The sequence below is a fragment of the Ovis canadensis genome, chromosome 4 (assembly GCF_042477335.2).
Source record: "Ovis canadensis isolate MfBH-ARS-UI-01 breed Bighorn chromosome 4, ARS-UI_OviCan_v2, whole genome shotgun sequence".
In the NCBI taxonomy this organism is placed as follows: Eukaryota; Metazoa; Chordata; class Mammalia; order Artiodactyla; family Bovidae; genus Ovis; species Ovis canadensis.
In genome coordinates, this window is record NC_091248.1 from 113624754 (window position 1) to 113648237 (window position 23484).

At 40.1% G+C, this 23484-nt stretch overlaps 1 protein-coding gene across 23 annotated transcripts in view; it reads left to right on the forward strand.

Annotated features, from left to right (window-relative positions):
- Positions 1-23484, forward strand: part of CALD1 (caldesmon 1) — a 235953-nt gene that overhangs the window by 171185 nt on the left and 41284 nt on the right. The window lies entirely within an intron of this gene.

Sequence of the window (23484 nt, forward strand, 5' to 3'; positions counted from 1 at the left end):
CTGTGTAACACTTTGGTGATTCTTGCAATATTTCGAACTTTTTCATTATCACTGTATTTGCTATGGAGATCTGTGATCAGTGACCTTTGTTTTTGTTGTTGTTCAGTTGTTAAATCATGTCCGACTCTTTGCAACCTCATAGACTGCAGCATGCCAGGCTCCACCGTCCTCCATTGTCTGCCAGAGTTTGCTCAAATTCATATCCGTTGAGTTGGTGATGCTATCTAACCATTACATCCTCTGCCGCCCCCCTCTCCTTTTGCCTTCAAACTTTCCCAGCATCAGGGTCTTTTCCAATGAGTCAACGCTTCTCATCTTTGATATTACTATCATAATTTTTGGTATTTTTAGCAATAAGGTATTTTTAATTAAGGTATATAAATTGTTTTTTAGACATAGTGCTATTGCACACTTAATATACTGCAGTATAACATAACATAACTTTTATGTGCCCTGGGAAACCGCAGAATTTGTGTGACTAGCTTTATTGTGATATTTGCTTTATTGCCGTGGTCTGGAACTGAAACTGCAGTATTGCTGAGGTCTTCCTATACTGTACAAATGGGAGTTATATATCACCACTGAATAAGCCCCCTCACTTTTTTTAAACAATTTGTTTTTAAAAAATTGTTTGCTTCCTTCATTCAAAGTCAAGGTTGGCTGGTCGTATACATTCCTCTTTTTTATTTATCACCAATGTTATTATTTCATATGGATAATGGCTATTGTGTTTGGATCATTAGCCTTAAAAATATTGAACTTAAAACTTTAACACGGTGTAAAAGTTGTTGGCTACAGCACCCAGAAGGCAAGGTGACTCCTGCAGCCACCTTCAGTCTCCTGGGGGTGGGGGGCGTAAGCACTTTTTAAAAAAAAGTCCCTGAGGGAGCTTGAGGACTTAAAATCTCTGTGGTAGGCTTCAGAGCTCCATCTGAGCAGAACACCACAATTCTATGACATCATTGAGATGGAAGAGAGCATCAGTCAGAATAGTTCAAAACTACAATGATGTCCTGACTCTGAATGTAAGTCACGCATCTTCTCTGAGCCTGTTTCCTCAGTGGTGAAACAGGGACGATAGCCGTGTCTGCCTCACTACTGACAGCATGTACATGCTGAAAGTGTTTTATAAACTCTAGTTAAAGTTAGAATTGTGTGGATGGATCTGAGTTTCTGAGTTGGCTCTGAAAACAGCTCAGCCACTAAACAGGATGGGATTGACAAGACAGCCCTGCTGACACAGATCATAACAGGGCGGCATCTCATTTTGACTTGGAAGCTGTTCCCGGTTGTACTGAAGTCCTAGGGGAAAAAAAAAAGCCTGGTTTAAGCGGTGGAACACTGTGAAAAAAGGAACAAAGTGGTTAGCTAGGACAAGAGTCAGAGCATGGAGAGGGGAACCTTTGTAGCCAGGTGAGAAGAAGAAAGACAGAAGGAGTCAGGGTTTTTATTTTGCTTCAGGTTTAAAACCAAAGACACAAATGACACCTCTACATTCAGGTATATGCTTTAGAACTGGGACAGGCCATCTAAGCCTAACCCTTCTTCAGGTTAAGACCAGATACTCACCGATTATACATATTCAGCTCCCTGGAAGCATTCAACTTAAAATTTCCTTGCCTGCATTTCTAAGTTTCAAAAACGCCCTTCCAAAAAAAAAAAAAACCAACTGCATTTAAAAAATATTAAGATTGTGTTTTTTTGGTTTGGCTTTAAAAAAAAAAATTTTTTTTTAATCCAAAACCATAATTGTGGCCTACCAAGATGGATTCTCCTCCCATTCAGAGAGGATTTAATTTTTCCAGTCCCCTCCCTCGGTGCCTGTTACCCTCTGCTCATTTTTGATGAACTGCACATGTTGTAGAAGCCACTCCTGGGCCTCAGACACGAGCAGTCTCCCTCGCCACTGCCAGTGTCCTAATAAGGGAATGAACAAGCTCCTATTGGTGAGCTAAGAGGAGTCAGGCGGTGGATGATATTTTTGCTGATTGAGGAGGATAAGGTGTGGTTTGGCAGGTACCTCGTTGGTTTGGCTGGCTCCCGAACTAGTTTTTTTTTTCTTTTAGAGTTCAAATTCTGTCAAACAGGCACTCAGAATTGTTTTCTCGCTTAAAGCTGAGCTGAGCTTCAAGAGTATCATCTTGACACAGATCATCCACGATGGGGGAAAAGATAGGAATTTGGAGTGAGATGAAGTTTTCATCCTGAATGGAGGTTGAGGGACTGCCACCAGAAGGAAGGTGGCATCAGACTCAGTCAAATTTGGTCATGGAGAGAACAGGCAATAGACACTCAGCATACTTAATCAGTGTTTCATCAGTTTAAAATTTTTATCTGCACAAAAATATTACATAACATTCACTTGCTGCCTGCAAATATTGATATGCCCTAATTTTAAAAAATAAACAAAAAGGAATATCTAGGATCATAAGGACAAGTGTCCCCATCTATTTCCACTCTGATCTCAAACTACTTGCCCACTATTCCTGTCTCCACTCGTTTTTTGAATGACTCTCCATTGCCGTTTAACGTGACTGCATCTGGCCAGAACTGTTCCTCAGTCACTCATTATGAATCAGTGTTTCTCAACCTAGAACCTTGGGGAGCTTTAATGCCTGGATCGTAACCCACAGTGGGTCTGATTTAATTGGTTTGGGGCACAGCCTGGGCAGAAAGATGTTTAAAAGCTCCCCCAGGTGATTCTGATGTGCAGCCAAGGTTGAGAACTGCTGCTCTGAATGCATCCTCTATTGTATTGTCCAAGGTCCTGGATGGCAGGCCCAGCGTCTCTCTCCTTCTGATGTTTTGAAACCTCTTTAAAAGAGAATACAACATGTATATGAAACGAGTTAGACAGGTTTCTTCTCAGGTTGGTAAGTTCAGTTCAGTTGTTTTAAACCTAACAGTAGAGACTTGTGCTTTCAACCCAAATCAACTTCTAGACATATGGGTATCATTTGAACTTTACTTTCCATGCATGTAAAAGAGTGAAATTCTCGGCCAGCTAGTCAAAAAACAGTGATTCCATTTTAAAGGCATAAGTAATGACGTTATATTTTAAAGTTTTCTCTGTGTTTATATAAGCTATTCATCTCTTGATATTTAATTTAGTTAATAAATGCTTCTTTATTTGACTTTTCTTCCAATATTAACCAAACTTCACGTCCTGAAACTATGAACTTGGTGTCTCTAGCAAGGATAGAATGATATGACTGAGAAACTTTTAAAAACTATTTTTAAGTGATCCATCTTTGAAAACAAGAGGATCTGAGAGTGTAGTACCACCATGGAGAGAAGTTTTGAATTTTGGAAAAGTCATGATCAATCAAATGTCCAAAATAACTTATTACTCTCAACTTCTTCACTGGAAATTTCATTATCAAAGAAAAAGTTCATTTAGAAATTCAGAACAGCCTACACTCTAATTTATATGGAATATAGATTAGAAAACCATCACCTAAAAATTGACTAGCAAGTTATAAACATAGATGAGATTACTTAGGGCAAGTATGTTGAATAAGACTAGTCCTGAGGAAGACACAGAGGAAACTGCAAAATATTTCATAAATGATAGGCACAGTATTTCATGTAGGAAAATATGGTCAACAATGTCAAAGACCTCTGTGAGCTCATTTAAAATGGGGTCTGGAAAGGGCCACTGGATGCTCTGTTCCAAAGTGTAGCCCTAGAGAGCACAATTCAGTAATACACTGTCATTGGGGATTATGGCTACTAATGCCTGGATCAAAAATAATCAACCTAGTGTTCAGAGACATTTAATTGTTGTTGTTGTTGTTCAGTTGCCCAGTCATGTCCAACTCTTTGTGACCCCATGGACTGTAGCTTGCCAGGCTTCTCTGTCCTTCACCATCTCCCGGAGCTTGCTCAAACTCGTGTCCATCGAGTCATATCCTCTGTCATCCCCTTCTCCTCCTGGCTTCAGTCTTTCCCAGAATCGGGGTCTTTTCCAGTCAGTCAGTTCTTCCCATCAGGTGGCCAAAGTATTGGAGCTTCAGCTCCAGCATCAGTCCTTCTAGTGAATATTCAGAGTTGATTTTCTTTAGGATTGACTGGTTTGATCTTGCAGTCCAAGGGACTCTCAAGAGTCTTCTCCAACACCACAGTTCAAAAGCATCAATTCTTGAGTATTTAATAACGAAATTGAAATGTTCCCTTTTTGTTTGTTTGTTTATTTTGATCAGCTGGGCAAGTGGGTAATATGTCTGGAAAGTGTTAGTCACTCAGTTGTGTCTGACTCTTTGCAACCCCATGGATTGCAGCCCACCAGGATCCTCTGTCCATGAGATTTTCCAGGCAAGAATACTGGAATAGGTAGCCATTCACTTCTCCAGGGATCTTCCCAACCCAGGGATTGAACCCTGGTATCCTGCATTGTAGGAAGATTCTTTACTGTCTAAGCCACCAGGGAAGCTCCACGATGTCTGGAGATAAAATCACTTCATTAGCCCTTTGTAGATATATCTCTGGGTGAGTTTAGGTTAACTACAAAGTAGATTAAACTAATTTAGAAGCCTAACTCTGGAAATAGATGTAAAATAACAAGACTTCCCATGATACAGTGGAATTAGCTATTTTTTATTATCTTAATGATTTATTCCATAAGTTACAGAATCTGTTTTGACTAGAGCACATAAAAAGATTTCTAAAGGACTGCCTAACTCAAATTTGCTTAGTTTACCTACTTGTACTGAAGTATTTTTGCTTTCTACGCACATTGCAAAAGGCCAAAACCAATACTAGGCTTGATAGTGAGAGAGGAGAGAGAATGGAGAGGGATAGAAGGATTTTATAAGGGAAAATGATACAAGAGGGAGTGATGGGAGTTGGGGGCGGGGAGGCATGTGCCAGAGTAATAGGAAAACAAAGAGCTTCTGCTCTGCTCACAAATCATGCCGAGGCCAGTCCTGTGACAGGAACAGAGACAGGCCGATGGCAGGTGTACATGTGCACACACTCACACACACAAGCCTCTGAAGCGGCCAGGATCTGCAAACAAATGAGAAAACACTAGTTGACTCAGTGTAACTTTAGTCCCTGACTATTGACTATATTCTAAAGTCAAATATCTTTCCTGTTCATAACCATTTGGTTCTTCTTATCCAGGAAAACATACATTTTCCAGCTCTAAACTCAGAGTCTAAGTCTAAAGTCTAAGAGGATTTCTGTATGTAGTTACAACATAATCTCATACATAGAGAAAATAGCATTCAAATGAGAAACACATTTATAATAAGTGCATTAAAATTTTGGCATTTTTGACCAGTGAGCTACATTTTCCAGGTACCCACAGAGACACTGTAAGATGGCTTTGACTAATAGCTGTTCCCAACTTCTAGCAGGAAAGACTTGAAAGAAATGTGAGGTATTGGGGTTCTACCTCCTGCATTTTTTTTGCTAACCATCTTCTGTCTCCAAGCATAGCGTGGAAGCTGTCACTGGCACTCCCAGTTCCAAGCAATACGGCTGTCTTCCAGCGCTTCATAGTGTTGAAGTTCAGACCTGAGAGGTGCTTTCTTCCCACTGTGAATGATTAGGCTTCAGCTGCTGGAACTCATGGTTAGAGAGCAAGTCCCATGGCCGATGCAGTATGGCCATGGGCACAGCTAGATTTCCTGATTCATATTCACAAGCCAGTGTAGAGTGTCTGCCTTCTCGGAGACTCCCAAAACTTCTGAGTGAGTGTGCATGTTCATGCACACGTGTGCCTTTGGGACATCCTTTGGGGGTGGCTTCTAATAAAGCTCTAATCACTCTAAACATAATTTTCTCAGTAAACACTTGTGAGCCTCGTGTAGAATTGTTGGCCTTTCCCTGTTCATGAAACTCAGTCACATCTCATTGATCTGTCCTTTGGGGAAGCATTGTTGTCCTGTATTTGACACTAAAAACTTTTAAATAGCTTCATGTTGACTTATTTTGTCCTTTCCATATGTGATTCAGTTAAATCCACATAAACTTAGGCAGTTCACCCCCTATGCAAGGAACTCAATTAGCCTTCATCATTGTTAATTAGCCATATTGCTCACTGTCTTTTGCTGTATGCCTTTCTTGAATTTATTACTAAAAATACTTATTAAATACATACCTTATGCACACACATTGGGGAGGAGGTCTAAAAATAGGTATAAAACATGACTCTTGCTTTCAATAAACATGAAATAGCATGAGAGAGAAAAATGCATGAGTGCTCAATCGTGACCGACTCTTTTCAACCCCATGGACTGCAGCCTGCCAGGCTCCTCTGTCCATGGGATTTTCCAGGCAAGAATACTGGAGTGGGTTGCCATTTCCTTCTCCAGGGGATTTTCCCAACCCAGGGATCAAACCTTCATTTCCTGTGTCTCCTGCATTGGCAGGCAGATTCTTTACCATTGAGCCACCAGGGAAGATGTACGAGAGATAGGATGTTACACAAAGAACAATACGGCAACATTGAAAAATATCTGGAAAAACCACAAAGATTTCAAGGAAAGAAGGAGTTCCTTCCAGTTGACTTCCATTACGTCTGGTAAGACTCACACAGATCTGAGCTGGCCCTGAGGGATAGAGAAGCGGCCTCTAGGTAAAAACAGAGAGGCGGGAAGAGCGCAGTCAAAGAGCAGGCAAGAAGGTATAAATGAAGTTAAACTAATAGGAAATGAAGCTTGACTGATGCTTATTATGCTTTCTGGCCCTGACACCTTCACGTAGTTCCCATTTCCAACCATGTGTGACTGGTCTTGAAGGAAGAGCAGTAGTTCCACCTGCAGAGGTGAAGTGACCCTTGTCCTTTCCCATACTGTGTCTCCTTGCAGTTTACTTGTAACTGGGTAAGTGCATCTACCGATGGTATAGCTTATCTAGTTTAAAGTAAACTAGCCTTTGTGAAATGGATTCAGATTTCTGGACTCAGAAGGATTTCTGTGGAAGCTGCAGCCTGACGGGAATATTGACCATGTGAACCCAGAGCAAGTCTGAGAACGAGCTCTAGGTGTCACTAACGCTGCGAGTGTGTAGGAGTGCTCCACTGCTGAGCCACGCACGTCACCTGTGCCTTTGAGTGCAGAGCTTCCCGCAAAGAGTGAGGAATGTAACTGTTTCTAGAAGAAGCTCACGCAGCAGAGAAATCATTTGGGAAATAACCCTATTGCTTTGTGACTTTTTTTTTGGTCTGAAAAGATGTAAACACATAACCTACCTAAGACTATTGGTCTTCATACCTCACCTTGGGACCAGCCTTTTCTAATCTATTAAAAGAAACCTCCCAGACAAAACATAACAGTGGATTTGAAGCTGTTTATTTAAAAATGTAAAACTAAAATAGCTTTGGCTGACTTTAAGCGAACAACTGGTTGATAACATGACAAACATAAATTTCCTAGGCAGATTTCACCAAGAACTGCATAGTTGGTGGGGGAGATGGACTCTTATTAGTATAATGCGTAAAAATGCCAAGCCAAGTTATAGTTGTCATTGAAAATCAGCTATCAAAAATAAATTGAACTTAAAGACAGATTTTCAAACTACTGATCCAGCATGTTAAACTAAGAGTTTTCAAAAAATATTTTATGAACACTAACAAATTAAACTTATTTTAAATATTCTATTTTGTTGTCATTATATCTTTTTCTGTTTTATAAATCTATAAACATTTAAACAGCACTACATGTATATTACTTATAAATAATTGAATATATACGTGTATGTGTATGTGTTCATATACATACATAAGCATATATGTGTATATACATATGTATTTTCAAATTTGTGGGAAGTACCCTCTCTGTCATAATTACTCAACTCTGTATGTGACTGCTTTCACATTTGAATGCCAATCTGGGAATGACTATGCTCCAATAAAACTTTGTTTACAACAATAGAATGTGGGCTGGATTTAGCCCTGGGGCCATAGTTTGCTAATCTCTGATTTAGATGACTGGAGCCGTTTGTTCATCTACAGAACACCCTGAGAAAGCTGACCATAGTGTCATAGATTAGAAAGAAAACAAATATGGAATATAAAGACCTGGGTCTAGTCCTGATTTTGTAATTGCTTGTGTGAGTAACTTTACCTCTTCAACCCCATGTTACCATGTGTAGCATAGATTGAAAATAACCTCCAACATTCCTTCCAGTTTAATTATTCTATGGTTTTAATATCTTGCCAGATTGCCACAGTGGCGGATTGCACCTGAGATTTGATGAGCAAGCAGAATAAGTCAAAATTTGATTTACTCTATGTGGGCAAAGTTGAGACAAGATGGGTGGAGAATGTGGCAAGAATATAAAAGAATATAATGCCACTCTGAAAAATTGGAAATCATAGTGTATTGCTCTTGAAGGATCCTCCACAGTGCTTCTGTTCTAAATGATTGTAGGATTTGCTGAACTGAAGTCTCCTCTTGTAGCTAAGATTTATGAAGCCCTTGATATTGGGTAGCTGGCCCTTTAGTTCTCAGAGAAAGCTGTGGAGTGAAGTGAAACACCTGGAGTGGAGACTGAAACTAGAAAAGCCTCCCTGTGTGTTTCCGTAGGGCCACCGCCAGGGAAGAAGCCTCCCGCCTTAAGCTTTGTAAAATGGTCAGTTTACTCTTCCAGTTACTGGAAGCTGTCCTTCTGCGTGTGCCAAGCACAACTGGAGCCTCACTAATACCCTTCATGTACTCCAAGCCCCAGCCAGGCTGGATTGTTTGCTTTCCCACGTCCATATTTCTGACTCTGCAACCTTGTAATTTGAGCTCTTTGTATGCAGGAGGATCCCTTTCTGTCCCCCCAGCCCTAGTACTAAAGGTCTACACTTTCTCCCTGTACTTCTCTGATCCCTTAGCTGGAATTGCCTTCTTCCTCTTCTAAACTTCAAATCATTTCATCAACATTTCCTCTGATATTTACTGCATTCTACCTACTATTACGTTCTTATACATTTTTTAGCTTCCCTACCAGACTGCAAACTCTTTTCAGGGTTTTCATCTTGGTTTCCACCTTCAATGGCTTTAATAGAGTAAGTACTCAGTAAATGTGTGTTGAATGAATGCATTAATTCCAGTCACCTAGGTGTCAATTTGCATGTTACGAGTAGCATTAGCAATCAGCACCCCAATACCATAAGTTAAAATGCCACATTCATATCTGGCACGTCACCCACCACTTCTTCAGAATCTAGACTGCTCATGGCCCACCGCTCTGATGTCCCACTTTGTCCTGTCTGTGTTCTGCGTGGATCAGTGGTTTTGTTGTAGAGAAGAATATACACAAGATTAGAAACCTATAAGGGCTTTCCTAGTGGCTCAGATGGTAAAGAATCTGCCTGCAATAAAGAAGACCCAGGTTCGATCCCTGGGTCAGGGAGATCCCCTGAAGTAGGAAATGGCAACTCACTCCAATATTCTTGCCTGGAGAATTCCATGAACAGAGGAGCCTAGTGGGCTGTAGTCGATGGGATCACAAAGAGTCAGACACGACTGACTGACTAACACTTTAACACACTTTCAGAAACCTATAAACCAGTGCCAATGCTGTAACTTTGTAATTTGTAATTAAAAATATATTTTTTAAGTTGGTTATCTCCCCTACTGAAAAAGTGTCTCCAGTACTAGTTAACAGTTTTAAAGAAATAATGATTGCACTGGTATCTACTCAGAAGATTGCATAAGCCTTGTTGGTTTACACTCTGCTGTTGGGATATCAATCTGCTGGTATACAGGACAGGTACCTCAAGCAATTAAAGTGTTATCCAAGAATGTTTCTAATGCCCATGTCCCCCTCTCTCAGAGGCCTGGCTGTCTGACTCTTAAGCTGTTGGTGATTCTAATTTGATTAACACGCATAAATGTGGGAGCTTAGCTATTGAATATTACATTAACTATTTAAGTGTTCACATTTTTATAGAGTTCTTCTATTAACTTAAACCATGGAAGGTTTTTATCTGGTTTGGTTTGGTTTGGTCCCCAAATCACAACAAATAGGTGTCTGCTTTATCCCTTATCCATGGTGCAGGTCCCAGTGTAGGTAACATTTCTGTTGACTGAGGAAGATGATCCACCAAGCACAGAGCAGACCCCTTGACTTCTTTTCCTAACATTAGGGAGGTTGGGCCCATCAGCAGTTGTTGGCTCCCAAGTTCCCTGCAAGAAGAAGTGTTCTTCCCACAGGTCCAAGCTTCAGGATTTGGCCTTTCATTTTCCATTTCCTGTCTCTATCCAAAGTTTGTCTTTCTACTTGCTACTACTTGTAAACAAAGCTCTGTGGTCCTAGCATAGGCAGGGAAGCTAGCCAGCTGGATGTTAGGCATGGGTATGTGTGCACTCAGTCACGTCTGACTTTGCGCCTCCATGGACTGTGGTCCACCAGGCTCCTCTGTCCATGGGATTATCCTGGCAAGAATACTGGAGTGGGTTGCCATTTCCTACTCCAGGGGATCTTCCTGACTCCGGGATCAAGCCTGCATCTCCTCTGTCAGCAGGCGGATTCTTTACCACTAGTGCCACCTGAGAAGCCCACAGATGTTAGGTAAGGTTGTGGAACACCTCTAGAGTTGGGGAGGCAGTAATCACCCCTCAAATGTGCTTTCTCGTTATAACAGTCCCTTCACTCACCAGAGTTGCCAGAAGCCATGCTCCAGTGTCATATCTCTCAGTATATTTGAGCTTTTGGTTTCTGAAGAAGAGAGGAGGGAGAGAAAGGAGGGGTGGTGATGGGAGGCTATGCCACCCAAAGGAAAATGGAGCCAAGAGAGAGCTAGAAAAGAGGAAATGAATACTAAATCTTTTTCCAGTTGAGAAAAATGAGAGTGGAAGCACGAAAGCTCCAGAGGGCACTTTGGGGGGAGGAGAAGATCATAAAAGGCCTGTTATGAAAATCCATTACCCATAAATTTCCCTGCATTAAGCACTGCCTATGTAGAGAGGATGCGGAGAATCCTCTCAGCTGACACAGGACATGTGACTTCAGTTAGCAATACCCGCATGCCATGTACCATTTCCATCAGCATGTCTGAAATACTGCTTTCCCTTACAAGAATTCCTTCTAATTACTCACAGGTTCATCATCTCCTCTTAAGGACATCTTGTTTTTGTTTTCCCAATCACTTTGATTCTTTTGTCTGATGTTTAGCAATGTGATAGCAGTACCATAATTCAAAGCCCCACCACGTGGAATTATGGGCCTTTGTACTGCATCATACAAGTATTTCAAATTTAGGGGTCATATGTGAATTTCTAGATCACACTAAGACTCATCTAAAATGAGTTCGTATGTTCACATTTGAAGATGGCAATGGAAATTTCTGCTTCTAGGAGATTGTTTTTGACTGTGAAAAGAATCTGCTTGTTTATATATCTGTGGTCAGATGTAGTTGCATCCAAATTGGCCTTTGGGTGGGGTTTTCCCTGCACCTGGTTCTCAGGTAGTTGTGTGTTTTTTTGTTTTTGTTTTTTTTTTTTTTTCCCAATCAGTTGTATATCCACGTTCAGACCTACATGCAAGAGAAAGAACTGGAAAGATGTAGCATTGCCAGTCATAGCTACCTGGGTCTGATGAATTATTTTATCATGTTTTATTTGAAAATAAATTACCTAGGCCCAAGGTTTATTGTCCACATCTATTATGCACATTAAAACAAGATTGTCCTTTCATAGATACCTCAGGAAACAGCCCCAAGTCAGATTTTACTTTTGACTGATAGCATTTTAAAAAGTCTAGATAGCATTCAAAAGCAGAGACATTACTTTGCCAACTAAGGTCCGTCTAGTCAAGGCTATGGTTTTTCCAGTAGTCATGTATGGATGTGATATTTGGACTGTGAAGAAGGCTGAGCACCAAAGAATTGATGTTTTTGAACTGTGGTGCTGGAGAAGACTCTTGCGAGTCCCTTGGACTGCAAGGAGATCCAATCAGTCCATTCTGAAGGAGATCAGCCCTGGGATTTCTTTGGAAGTAATGATTCTAAAGCTGAAGCTCCAGTACTTTGGCCACCTCATGCGAAGAGTTGACTCATTGGAAAAGACTCTGATGCTGGGAGGGATTGGGGGCAGGAGGAGAAGGGGATGACAGAGGATGAGGTGGCTGGATGGCATCACTGACTCGATGGACGTGAGTCTGAGTGAACTCTGGGAGTTGGTGATGGACAGGGAGGCCTGGCGTGCTGCGATTCATGGGGTCGCAAAGAGTCAGACATGACTGAGCGACTGAACTGAACTGAACTGAATTGAAGTTTATTAATGATCATATTTTGTTTAAGATTCTTACTAGACAAAGAATCCTAGATTGAGAATGAAGAAAAAGTAATGTTTATGAAAACACACGTAATAATTAGGTTTATTCCCCCAGCCATATTTTATGCCAGTTGAATTTCAAAATAGAGTTAAGAGAGGAAAGTTTGGTTGCTTTATTTTAATTATCTTACAAGCCACTTAAACATTTCTCTTACTCCTTGTCATTCATTTCAAATCAAAGCTTAACTTGAATTATCAAGTGAGAAGTAAAATATCTCCATCATCAACCTTCTCTTTCCATAACTACACTTTCTAAACATTTATAAATTAAAAACTGAACTGTATCTGACCAAGCTTCTTGTTTGAATAGGGTGGGATCATGGGAGTGGTGCAAATTCAGTCCTGTTTGTGACAGAATAAATAGAGTTTACTTTATCTCAGGAAACTGCCATGGAATTATCCCTCCAAAATCTGTGTTTAATAGATTTGACAGAAGCATTGTTCTTTGAAAAAAAATGTGAAAAAATAGCAATTCAGAAAGAAATAAATCCTGATTCTATTCATTTTATTTCTACTGAATATCACCAACCATCTGTGGAGTTTTAAAAAAACATGGCATCCATTGGATAAAAAATTAGACATTTATCTCATCCAAACTAGAATCTCAAGAAATGTTTGGGAAACCTATGTCTCATCTGTCATTGTAAACTACAGGTATTTATATAAATATAGATGAATCTCAGAAGCATACTATTGGGTAAAAGAAACTAATCACAGGATTCATACAGTATGATTATATAAAGTTCTAAGAAGGCAAAACTGAAAACCGAATTGTTTAGGGGAACATCTTTTGGGGTAAAACTACAAAGAAAAGCAAGAAAATAATTAAAATAGGAAAAAAAATCAGGCTAAAGGTTATTTGGAGGCCTTAAAAAAGAGAGGCGGATGGGATTGAAGAAGAGCATGTAAGGCCCTCCATGGTGCTGGTGCGATTTAAGCTGGGTAGAAGGCACATGGTATTTGTTTCATTATTTTTCTTTTAAGTGGTCATGTACTATACACTCATTCATAGGTAAAATATATTTCATGCTAAACATCTTTTAATTTAAAATACCGATCCCAAACAACTAGAGTTCATCTTTTAAAACTTTCCTGTGACTATGTGTATCAATTCAGAAGTAAGTCTCTAAGCTTAGGAATCTGCCAGGGCAGGACCATTCTGAGAACTGTGTTCACATAAGCCCTTAGCCATATAAACCTGAGTCACAATCAGAACTCCCTGTACTCCCCGATACGTGATCGATCAGACCCAATCTATTTATCTGACAGGATGTCACGGTTATGATTCTAAGAACCAGCCTGCTCCGAGAGTGTGAGGAGGCAAGTGAAAAGATTTTTCTCCCACTGCCCGATGGTTGTTTCTTTCTACTGTGTTCTGCAACAAATGTTTCCCCATCATGGTCTGTGGCTATAGAAACGTATGTGATTGTGGCCGTCACCATTATATAAAGCACATGGTAGGCTGGTGGTGATGACTTGTGGTGACAACATATATATAAGAACCCTGAAGTGTGCAAGCACGCAGTGTCTTACTACTGAGAACCAAAATTTATGGCTGGTTTGCAAACTTAGTGATTCTCAAATGTGTGTGTATGAGGAGATGGGGTGGGACATACCTTTCTTCCTAAGTAAACTTCTTCAGAGTATCATATCCACTTGCATGCCAGCACTCCCGCAAAAGGCATACCCTGGCAGAGCAATGAATCCTACAGTGAAAGTCAGCATATTTACCTTCCCTACCAGGAAAAAAAAAAAACCATATATATATACACACACACACACACACACACACACACACACACACACACACACACACACATTCTAAATGAGAGGGGCTTTCTTTCATTTTGGCATGCGTTAATTACTAATAGACCAATTGACTAAACATATTCTGACCTGAAAATACTTTTATTTTCTTGATTTTTTTTTTCCTCCACTGTAATTTTCAATGACTTTCTTTTAAGGAATCCAAGGAAAAACATTCAGAATTGGACCTCATGTGCATTAAATGAAGCCACATCATTTTACAGATACCACATATAAACAAAATCATATTTAAGAGCCTGGAATGTATCTATAAACCTCTTTTTAACTTTCAAATACACAATCAATCTGTAGAGCAAATATGACTCATTTCAGTAGCTCAGGATATTTTCCCTCCTGATCACAGCATTGCCCGAAATTTTACTGAGAACATCTGAGCAATTCACAGAACTAACTGGATATGTTTGGAGAATCGCTTGCATTTCATATTATGAAAAAAAAAAAATCACTGGGGTTTTTTGGTACATGAAAAACAATACTGAAAGTATGTACCAATCATTCTGCCTCCTAATAGCTGATGAGTATATTTTCAGCCCATAGGAGGTTTTAGCTCTAAGTTGGATCCCATTGTAAAACCCAGGTCAAGACAATGACATTGTCAGAACCAAGAATGATGGAAATCAAAGAAATGTAATTGACTAAGAAGTTGGCCTTTGTGGCTAAACCCAGGCTGTCTTCCTCCTGAATCTGGCCTGCGTAGGGAATGTACAGCTACAGAAAACTGGGGGCAAAATCATGTTTGGGGTTGAGTATCTCAGTTACCACCTGGAATCTTTTTCAGCCAGCACCACCTTCTATCAGATGACTCCTTGCATGAAAGCAGAGTTATGGAGGGCTACAGGGAGATGAAAGCTGAACTTGGGCTTCAGCTAAGTGTCTACTGGTCTGCAACTTACTGTGAATCCACAAATGATGAGCTACTGGTAGGAGTCCTTCTTTCAGGTAGCGAATTTATTTGTTCTGTTGGAATTTTAGTTGCAACATTCTCCTTTTAAAGTAGAAGAATGTGGCAGAAACGATCAAGGGACGGACAGAGAGACTTGGAAGTTTTGATCCAAATAAGCTCTCTTTTTTTAAAAAAAAAAATTTTAATATCTTTAATTCTTACATGCGTTCCCAAACATGAACCCCCCTCCCACGTCCCTCCCCATAACATCTCTCTGGGTCATCCCCATGCACCAGCCCCAAGCATGCTCTTTAAGTCTTTTGTACACAGGCCTCATTTTAGTGCCTTGAGCCTTTTGTTTCCCCCGAGGTTTCTGTCACTTAATCAGTGGGTCTGCATGTGTGCTTACCAAGAACAAGGAATGTTAAAGGGTGGAAAAGGGCTTGAAGGGGATAAGTCCAAGTCTGTTCAGTGGCACTCTGGTAATCTTCTGTATACCAGTGGTTCTCCAGCAATGAAATTACTGAAAGAGTCCCAAGTTTATATCCACACCAAGTGTTTTCTGTAGTCTGATAAATAATTTTTTAAGGTATGAAAAACTATTCTCCAAATATGTATTAATACACTGCTTTATAAAATACAGATTCCTTTCTATACAGTGTTGAATTTATAGGCACTTTATAAGACATTTTTAATAGATAACAAATGTATAAGCAATTGTCATAATATTTTTTTTTTATATTTTAAAGGGATTCACATTCCTCAAATGTTGCTAACTACTGCTATAAGATATGGAAAATTAAATCTTTTCTGTAGTGCTCTTAAACTTTTAATAAAATCAGCCCTCTCATAAAAATAGTTATTTTTTTTTCTTGTTCTATTTTTAAACATGGTTTCCTGATAAGAGATCTTGTTAATAAAATGTTATTGCCAGAATTTTTACTTGAAAGTTTAAGGATTGTGTACTAGAATCTCAAATCAGAAAACAGCAAAAAAAAAAAAATTTTTTTAAGAAAAAAATCAAAGGAAATTGAGAGTAATATTCTTCTAACTATGGAGAACATGGGGTTAAAAAAACTCTAAACTGTAGATGAAATCATAAAAAGAATTTTGTCAGTGTTGAGCAAGTCTTGAGAAGTGTTTTGGAGAAGATGGGATTCAGGGGACATTGGGGCAAGCTGACAGCTAGTGGCTTGCTCCAGTATCTGACTGTGGAAGCCTCTGCCACTTCCTCTTTCATCTAGTATACGTTTAGACCCTAGCCCAGCCAAATGTAAAGACACTGAGTCCTCAGTGGTTTCATTATTCGCCATGTCTGCAAAACTTTTATTTATTTGAACTTTCTATCTAAAAGGCACAGCTTGTAACATGATTACTGTGTTACTTGAATACACTGAGGCAATAGAAGTCTGGTGGTAAAGACTTAAAAAGTCTTTGGTGTGAAAGCCACAGCATTCCAAGAGAGTTTTCCCAGTGCATAGATCTGTTTTTTCTTATAATATAACACCAGGATATTTAGGCAGTGGTTCTGGGAATGGAAGAAAAGCCAGTCCTTTCTGCTTTTTTCATACCACTGACACAATCAAATAACATCATGTCATTACTATTGACTTTTGAGATTGGTCAATACTTATTCACACACACACATGCACACACACAAGATCGTCTCATCAGATGTGCCATTTTGCTGCCCTCAGCACTTGCCTCAATCTCACCTTTCTCCAAGTGTTCTCTAAAACACGAGGAACGGCAGTTACCCAGAAACAAAGAGTAATGCTCCAGAGTAAACCTGCTTACACCTACCCTGGGTGGGAAAGTCATGGATTCTGGTTAATTGAACATTCAATTTAATAAGAGGTGCTTTACATATCACTTGAGATTTTGTTATTGTTGTTCAGTTGCTAAGTTGAGTCCAACTCTTTGCAACCCCATGGACCGCATTCACCAGTCTTCCCTGTCCTTCACTATCTCCCAGAGTTTGCTCAGACTCATGTCCAGTGAGTCAGTGATGCTATCTGACCATCTCATCCTCAGCTGGCCTCTTCTCCTTTTGCCTTCAATCTTTTCCAGCATCAGGGTCTTTTCCAGTGAGTTGGCACTTCACATCAGGTGGCCAAAGTATTAGAACTTCAGCTTCAGCATCAGTCCTTCCAATGAATATTCAAGGTTGATTTCCTTTAGGATTTACTGGCTTGATCTCCTTGCTCTTCAAGGGACTCTCGAGTCTTCTGCAGCACCACAATTCAAAAGCATCAGTTCTTCAGTCCTCAGCTTTCTTTATAGTCCAACTCTCACATCCGTACATGGCTAGTGGAAAAAGCATAGCTTTGACTATACAGAATTTTGTTGGTAAAGTGATGTCTCTGCTTTTTAATATGCTGCCTAAGTTGGTCATAGCTTTCCTTCCAAAGAGCAAGTGTCTTTTAATACCATGGCTGCACTCACCATCCACAGTGATTTTGGAGTCCAAGAAAATAAACTTCTGTCACTGTTTCCACTTTTTCCCCTTCTAGTTGCCATGAAGTGATGAGACTGGATGCCATGATTTTAGTTTTTCGAATGTTGAGTTTTAAGCCAGCTTTTTTTACTCTCCTCTTTCACCCTTATCAAGTGATCATTTGGGATTACTCATTTTTAAATAAAATGCATTTGATTAAAACTTTAATAAACAGAGTTTAATCTTTCTCAGATGATTCAGAGGAAATCCACTGCTTGTGAGTCATCTGGGAACATCAGTTATCTTTGTAGGATACAGTAGACTGGTTACTGCCAGCATCTGCTGAAGTTTCACAGAAAGAACAAATGGATTGTTATGCTTTCATTGCAGCCCACTGGGTGGTTAGGTATGATTTTTACTGGTCAGCAGCATTTCAATACACGTAAATGTGGTGTGTGGAAAATCAGAAATGTTAACATTTTGTCTTTAACCAAAGCCTAAAGCAGTTGAGCTATCATGTGGGTGTATTAAGGATGCTGTGTTCTCATCTGTCTTTTTGAGTAAGTTCTTATTATGGTGAAATTAACACTCACATGTGACATACCTTTCTGGAGGGCAGTTTGTCAATGTGTATCAAAAAGCCTTTAAATGAGCATACTCCTAAACTTAGAAATTCTAACTTTTGAGAATATTTGCTAGATAAGTAATTGAACAAGTGGTAAAAGTATATCTATAGTGAGGTCCTGTGCAACATTGTTTATAAGAACATAAATTTGGAAAAATTTTAACTGCCCGTCAGTAGAAAACTGGTTAAATAGATTACAGTACACCATATACATATATCTACTACATACATCCAGTCAAAGAATACAGTGTTGCTGTTGAAAATTATATTTTGTTAATGTGTTAAAATTGTAATAAATAAGGTAAATTAGAGAAATTATTTCTAAAATAATGTATATATCATCATCCTACTTGGTTAAAAATTAAAATATCTATGCATGCATAGTTCTTCCCTGGTGGCTCAGATGGTAAAGAATCTGCCTGCAGTGTAGGAGACCTGGGTTCGATCCCTGGATCAGGAAGATTCTCTGGAGAAGGGAATGACAACCCAACCCATTCCAGTATTCTTGCCTGGAGAATGCCATGGACAGAGGAGCCTGGTGGGCTACAGTCCATGGGGTCGCAAAGAGTTGGACATGACTGAGAGACTAACACTTTCGTGTAAAGATAAAGAGAAGTTCTGGTAGATTACATTGAATATTCAGTTCAGTTCAGTCGCTCAGTCGTGTATAACTCTTTGCGACCCAATGAATCGCAGCACGCCAGGCCTCCCTGTCCATCACCATCTCCCGGAGTTCACTCAGATTCACATCCATTGAGTCCGTGATGCCATCCAGCCATCTTATCCTGGGTTGTCCCCTTCTCCTCCTGCCCCCAATCCCTCCCAGCATCAGAGTCTTTTCCAATGAGTCAACTCTTCGCATGAGGTGGCCAAAGTATTGGAACTTCAGCTTTAGCATCATTCCTTCCAAAGAAATCCCAGGGTTGCTCTCCTTCCGAATGGACTGGTCAGATCTCCTTGCAGTCCAAGGGACTCTCAAGAGTCTTCTCCAACACCACAGTTCAAAAGCATCAATTCTTCGGCGCTCAGCCTTCTTCACAGTGCAACTCTCACATCCATACATGACCACAGGAAAAACCATAGCCTTGACTAGACGGACCTTAGTTGGCAAAGTAATGTCTCTGCTTTTGAATATACTATCTAGGTTGGTGATAACTTTTCTTCCAAGTAGTAAGCGTCTTTTAATTTCATGGCTTCAGTCACCATCTGCAGTGATTTTGGAGCCCAAAAATAAAGTCTGACACTGTTTCTACTGTTTCTGCATCTATTTCCCATGAAGTGATGGGACCAGATGCCATGATCTACGATTTCTGAATTGAGCTTTAAGCCAACTTTTTCACTCTCCTCTTTCACTTTCATCAAGAGGCTTTTTAGCTCCTCTTCACTTTCTGCTAAATTGAATATTAATCATATTCATATCTGAGGGGTATGATTAGGAAACTGATTTTTACTTTCTCTTTTATACATTTTTAAATGTCTGGTTTAAGAAAACAATAAATGCATGTTACTTTTGGAGCCAGAAAAAAATTTTAACAATTAAGTTTTTTCAATTTTGAAAGAAAAGCAATAAATCTCTGGTAGTAGTATGAAGGGTAGTTGTCATGGGAGAGGCCTGCAAGCTAAGCAGCCATTGTGTGCTCTGACTTGGAGAGCTGATGTAGGGAGGCTCACCTTCAGAGAATTTCCACACATATCAAGTCATTTGGCATGGACACAATTTCACGTATAAAGTCAACTGGTAAGTCATTGAGCCAGCAACTGGGCACATTCTGATTCAAAATACCATGAAATAATTTTGTCTCCTTTGTTTTTAACTTTGAAAACAATTTTAACATGTTTCTTTATTAATAGCCATATGTATTAAATAGATAACTAATGAGAACCTACTATATAGCACAGGGAAAAAAGGAAGGTACAATCTGTAGGACATAAATGAAGCTAACCTTAAAAATACATCCCAATACACATTGCTATGCTGTGCTGTGCTTAAGTTACTCAGTCGTGTCCGACTCTTTGCAACTCCATGGACTGTAGCCCGCCAGGCTCCTGCGTCCATGGGATTCTCCAGGCAAGAATACTACAGTGGGTTGCCATGCCCTCCTCCAGGTGATCTTCCCAACCTAAGGACTGAACCCAGGTCTCCCACATTGCAGGTAATTCCTTACCATCTGAGCCACTGGGAAGCCCATGAATACTGGAGTGGGTAGCCTATCCCTTCTCCAGGGAGTCTTCCCAACCCAGGAATCAAACCAGGCTCTCCTGCATTGCAGGTAGATTCTAAACCAGCTGAGCTACCAGGGAAGCCCCAATACACTTAGGTACAGACAAATACTGTTTGATTCCACTTATACAAGATATCTAGAATAGTCAAGTTCATAGCGTCAGAAAGCGCACTGGTAGATACCAGGGGCCGGGGGTGAGGGGATAGGAAAGGCGAATTGGGAATTAGTGTTTAACGGGGACAGAGTTTCCGTTTAGGAAGGTGAAACATTCAGGAGATGGATGATGGTGAGAGTTACATGACAGTGTGGATATACTTAGTGCCACTGAACTAACTGTACAGTTAAATACGGTTAAAATAGTACATTTTATATTATATTCTACCACAATATAAAACATTAAAAATAAATAAATGTCCTCAAAAATCTAGCTCTGGCAATTGTGTGTCCTAAACAAGAGTCTACCGATCGAATGTAATGGTAAATTGTAAGCCAAATAGGAAAAGGAGTACATCAAGGCTGTATATTGTCACCCTGCTTATTTAACTTATATGCAGAGTACATCACGAGAAACACTGGGCTGGAAGAAGCACAAGCTGGAATCAAGATTGCTGGGAGAAATATCAATAACCTCAGATATGCAGATGATACCACCCTTATGGCAAAAAGTGAAGAAGAACTAAAGAGCCTCTTAATGAAAGTGAAAGAAGAGAGTGAAAAAGTTGGCTTAAAGCTCAACATTCAGAAAATGAAGATCATGGCATCTGGTCCCATCACTTCATGGCAAATAGATGAGGAAACAGTGGCTGACTTAATTTTTCTGGGCAGAATCACTGCAGATGGTGATTGCAGCCATGAAATTAAAAGATGCTTATTCCTGGGAAGGAAAGTTTTGACCAACCTAGACATATTAAAAAGCAGAGACATTACTTTGCCAACAAATGTCCATCTAGTCAAGGCTATGTCCGTCTAGTCAAGGTTTTTCCAGTAGTCATGTATGGATGTGAGAGTTGGACTATAAAGAAAGCTGAGTGCCAAAGAATTGATGCTTTTGAACTGTGGTGTTGGAGAAGACTCTTGAGAGTCCCTTGGACTGCAAGAAGATCCAACCAGTCCATCCTAAAGGAGATTAGTCCTGGGAGGGACTAATGTTGAAGCTGAAATTCCAATACTTTGGCCACCTGATGTGAAGAGTTGACTCATTTGAAAAGACCCTGATGCTGGGAAAGATTGAGGGCAGGAGGAGAAGGGGATGACAGAGGATGAGAAGGTTGGATGGCATCATCGACACAATGGACATGGGTTTGGGTGGACTCAGGGAGTTGGTGATGGACAGGACAGGCGTGCTGCGGTTCATGGGGTTGCAAAGAGTCAGACACGACTGAGTGACCGAACTGAACTGAAATGAACTGAAGCCATATGAAGTAAGAAGAGGCAGTGGAGATGATCTGGTTGTTCAGGGTCACTCCTCCAAAGAGGAATCTGAGATGAAGGAAAACTGAGTGTGACCTGGCTGAGACAGATGGCAGATATAGGTGGTGTCAGAACTAAAAGCCAACAGCCTCCACCATGAAGCTCATTGGGTGGGTGGGTGGGAGGAGACAGTAACGTCTCAAATTGTTCAAGTGTAATGCGAAATTAAGGGCTTCAAATGAGATTCCATTTTTAGGAGAGGGGAGAATTTTGTTTCTGGCATAAAGTGTGCCATATGGAGCTTTTATGTGTCTTGCTTGTCTTGGAAAAGGAAGGCCCCAAGTAATAGCCAAGACCTCATGGCTGAACCAGAGATGTAGAAGGGCAAATTAAGACTTTCTGTTTGATTAGCTTGGGAAGCCGTCAGTAAGGACTCATTCTCCCTGCTGTGGTTAAAGTTGTCTATTGAGAAATAAGCCAAAGGAATATGAAGCCAGGAATCTGAAGACTGAAGCCAAACCACTGGGAAGGGCTTTTGACTGCAAACTACAATGTGATTGAATTAGAAAGGAACATTTGAATCTTGTCATGCTGTCACCTCGAATTCAACAAGTCTAAAATTGAACTCATCTTTCCTCACAAAGCAGCTCCTCCACTGCACTTTCCTATTAACAACAAAATACTACACTGTAGCTTGCCTTACCACAGCACACCCATGATTTCTTTTGATTATCACCCACTTCCAGACAAGGCAGTGTAACACAGGTTAATCAAAGAGCTGCAAGCTAGGGAGAGACCAGTTGTAGAAACCAGGTTTTCTGAATATTAATCTAGTTATCCTTTAACTGTATCACACTACCCTTCTCTCCATATTTGTGGAAATAAACCAGTCAGCTTTATAGAATTACTAAGTGACAGTTTATTTATATTGGCATTTGAATATTGCATACCAGCACATTTTAGCAAGTATGAAGTCAGAGTTTCTTAAGTAGCAAAGAGCAAACCAACCAACCTTCAGAACTGTTCATCTTATTTTGTAAGAACCTAGGTCCAAAAACATTCATAGCATTTGTATTATTGAAGTCAAAAGATGAAGTACTGGATCTAAAAATACCTAGTTTGTAAATCTAACAGGAGCAAACTTCATCTGTCCTGTTAGGTTTGTTTCGTTGGTATAAATTGTACGATTTCATTTGTAAATTATTTTAGCTTAGTCATGAATGATAGGCATGTAATGTTTACATATCTGCATTTCTATTTGTAGATATGTAAGTAACACTGTTTAAAAAAAAAAAAGCACGTGAACTCTCCAATGTAAAAAGCAGTCTGGTGGTCAACGCAGCTGCATCCCAACCCATGGAACCATCAGGTTACCCAGCACGGTCGTGCCTTCCCAGTGCTCTGTATCTCAGTCATAGCCCTCCCTCCAGAGCAGCCAGGTTAACCATGTAGGCCTTCTCCTTTTGACTCTGGGCATCTGCAGCACTCCAGCTCCAACTCTTGGGAATAAATATTAGAGGAAACATATCTAACTAGTGATTCCGATTGTATAACTTCCCTAAATAGCTCTTTGCTTCAGATTAAACCAGGAAAGCTAAATATCACATATGCCTGTGAAACCCTCTCTGCCTCTTCTACTTGCTATTGTTGCTGTTATTGTCCAGTCTCTAAGTCGTGTCGGACTTTTTGTGATCCCTTGGAATGCAGCACGCCTTAGCCCACAGGTTCTATCTAAGTACACACCTGTAGGCTCCCATGAGGCACCCAGTGTGGGGGTGGTGGGACACTAGGCAGTTTTAGAACAAAAG